Genomic DNA, 3,433 nt, shown 5'->3' with positions numbered 1-3,433 from the left:
CCCGCCTCAAACATACAAACTCACAAACGCTTAAATATCTATATAATTATTATAATAGCATAAATTAACCATTCGACATGATTATTATATTATTTAATAACCATATTATTTAGAATTGGTAACACATAATTTAAAAAACCAATTATTATGCTTAGAAAATACTTAGTCACGGAAATTACACAATTTCTTATTCCGAAGTGTTCCGTAGAAACTATTATAACCAACTTACTTTCTATGGGTAAATCTCATGTCGGTCACTATAAAGTTCTGTGTTATTGATATCATTCTTGGGACTTTTATACTCATTTTACTGTTTAGTGAGGTAAGTATCAATCTCCGGAAACGGAAATGACATTAAATAAAATACATTATTGACCCTTTTATTTACATGAACATGCTAAATAATATACTCAAAATGAAAATAGCGAAACAAGAAAAAATATACATTTTCAATTCTAATATCTATGTCTGGTTAACTGGAATATATAGGACCCTTCATAAGATAAATCTGCTATTGAAGATTACCTTGTATTTTACTTCCTACCTTTTATTATTCTTTTATTAATTGAAATAAACTTAGCAATGGGAAATATGAATTATGAGACCCGCCCACAACCTCCATCTAGCCTTTGTTCAATCTGTGGAAATAATTTTGTGACAAGTTCACCTCTCAAGATAAAGACAGCCTGACAAAAAATAATTCGAAAAGATCATCTTTTTCTTTGGAGCTAAGGAACCATAAACACTAATTACAATTATTTTAACGCAAAAGAAAGTTAGTTCAAGAATCTGTACGAGTATATATACTAAGAAAATGCGAAGTAATTCCTAAAATTTTTCGAATTCGAAATAGAAAATGACTTTCAGTACATTTCATATTCTTCTGTCCCTATTTGCCATCTTTATGGCTGGTAAGTATATTTAGTATAATTTTTTAGTACAAAAGTAATACATTTTCTTTTATGTTCTTGAAAATACTTGTACATTAGTATTTGTCTTTTCTCTCTTCCGCATGTTTCCAGTTATATTCGAGACTGTAACGCCGCGAAGCCTGGGACCAGCGTAAAAATTACCTTTAAAACTTTGAAGATACGGCTATGTTTTTACAACCGGCTGCATGCCTGACGTCAACCCTTGGGAATTAGCATTCCCAATTGGACTCACAGCCTAGGCAACGATAGCTCGTTGCCTAGGCTGTGAGTCCCTTAGTCACCTCTTACGACATCCACGGGAGAATATGGACTGGTCCAATTCTAGCGCGGTGCCACACGCCATTTGTACAATTCACAACGAAACGGAAAAATCGATTGAAGTGATTTTTTTGTGTGGAGATAGATAAAAGTGACATAGGCTATTTCAATTCTTGTCCAAGTTTGCATAACATTTTATAATTTCCTCAATCGTAATATTATGAAATAATTTTCACTTATTCTCTACGCAGTTGCAGTTCAGTTCTAGACTGTACCATCACCAAGACCTAGGTGTTCTAGCTTTTGGGACTTCTCCGACTACCGTGGTAACAGTTGTGAAACATTTTCAGGTATTTCCGGTGAATTTAGTGAAGATGCAACTTGTACACTGGAGTGCGAAGGGAAAACAATTTCTGATCTAGTTTGCTACCAGAATGGACTGGCTATATGCTGTGCGCAACAAGGCCCACAACTGATGCCAGGTGTCCAGTCCTAGGCATCACAATGGATACTAACTCAACTATCTTTCTTCTTCTTTAGCCTTTTTCTTTAGCCTTCTTTAGCCTTGTCTGTCAGTCTGTATGAACGCGATTAACTGAAAAACTACCGGACGGATTTTCATAAGATTTTCACCAATAGATAGTAGGATTCCTGAGGAAGGTTTAAGTGTACAATTTATAATGGTTTCTTTGTGTTTTATCATCACTCTACGACGAATGCTGTTTGAGTTGGTTTCCTGTCGTGTATATATCGCAATTTGAGAATAAAACATTCCGATATTATTATTCCTTTTCTCTCTAATATCTTTTCTACTTAATACAAATTATTTGACGTGGCGTGGATCCAAAAAGCATATTAGACATATTATTTTATGATTCTAAAAAAAAAATTAAATGTTCGATAAATAAATAATTTAAAATGTTATATTATCAAATCGGATATTACAGAATAACGTTTCCAACTTATATGTCTTTTTAAGAGTACAATTATCAATTGCCAGGGCCCGTACAAAATTACTCACACCCTTTTGTTCCTCAGATTTACAAAAACTTACAAAAATAAATTAAAATCGTATATTTATTTTATTGTATAATATTTATATTTTCCCTTTTAGGCAAGGAACCATTATTTACACACAACCATGACATATAGGCTTCAAATTGATAAGTAAGTATAATACAATTAATTAGTGTATATAATTGTTTAGATTAATAAAACTGTATAAATAGGTAATATACTACCAAACCTTATTAATTCCAAACAGAATTGACTACTGAAATATACATAAAATGAATTTCAATATTTTTAATATCCTTTTGTTCCTGTTCGTCGCCTTTATGGCTGGTAAGTGTATTTTTTCTATAATATAATTTATGGATAGATAAAACTATTATTTTTTCTACAGCCCTTGCTGTAGATAAATCTAGGAAATCGCTCAGATGAATGAGAAACAATATTTTCATACTTTAAACTTTCTTTCAACTTTTAGGGTTGCGTAGTCTAACAGACAATAAACCCTTATAGTCTGTCCGTCATGTAATTTGGTATGGGTACATAAATTTATTACCAACGAACGGTTGTTGTTAGGAATGACGCAACAACTTGCCTCCACACGCGGTGGTACTAAAATAGACAATATTTTTTTCTTTTTTCCCCCCTGATTATATTGTCCTATGTGTATTGATTTCCAGGGGTTTCCGGCCAAGACCATGATAAGTGTACTGGTATAGGAGTTTGTTTACCTGAGTGCGAAAACGGGGAGGTTGGTTTTCATGACTGTCGCAACAAAACATTACGCTGCTGCAACTTGTAACCAAATCCAATAAATTAATCTTCTTTGGTTCTCACTGGAAATCTAATATTATATTTAATACTATTTTCCCTACTAGCTGTTGCTCGCAGCTCATCCCGCGTTATTCCTTGCGATATCTCGGGTTCTCAGCAACGTGTTGGGACGAAACCTATACCAGATTTTAAGTTAACCTTCCGCTATACAACTGTAAAAACCTTAACAAATTCCAACCAGTAATTTAGTAAGATCTATGAAGTAGGTATAATAATATAATTTTAGGTTACACAAGAAGTAGTTATTTTACGAGCTAAGAAATGCTCAATGCACAGGTTATATGGTGCTAAACATTTAGGTATTCATTTCTGTATAAAAAAAAATTAGGCCCAATTTGCCGCCCCCTAAAATCTTACGGCCTAGGCTCCAGCCTGCTGGTAAATCCGCCACTGTTCTT

At 33.4% G+C, this 3,433-nt stretch overlaps 1 long non-coding RNA gene across 1 annotated transcript; it reads left to right on the top strand.

Moving 5' to 3' along the window:
* Positions 1–811: 811 nt before the first annotated feature.
* LOC128674385 (uncharacterized) lies at positions 812–3,044 on the top strand. The gene is made up of 4 exons (XR_008405156.1): positions 812–911; positions 1,541–1,672; positions 2,305–2,534; positions 2,882–3,044. It is a non-coding gene; the product is annotated as an uncharacterized LOC128674385 (long non-coding RNA).
* Positions 3,045–3,433: the final 389 nt, after the last annotated feature.

This window comes from Plodia interpunctella, chromosome 12 (assembly GCF_027563975.2).
Source record: "Plodia interpunctella isolate USDA-ARS_2022_Savannah chromosome 12, ilPloInte3.2, whole genome shotgun sequence".
In the NCBI taxonomy this organism is placed as follows: domain Eukaryota; kingdom Metazoa; phylum Arthropoda; class Insecta; order Lepidoptera; family Pyralidae; genus Plodia; species Plodia interpunctella.
The sequence above is the reverse complement of the archived record's forward strand: the minus strand, read 5'-3'. Positions and strand labels throughout refer to the sequence as shown.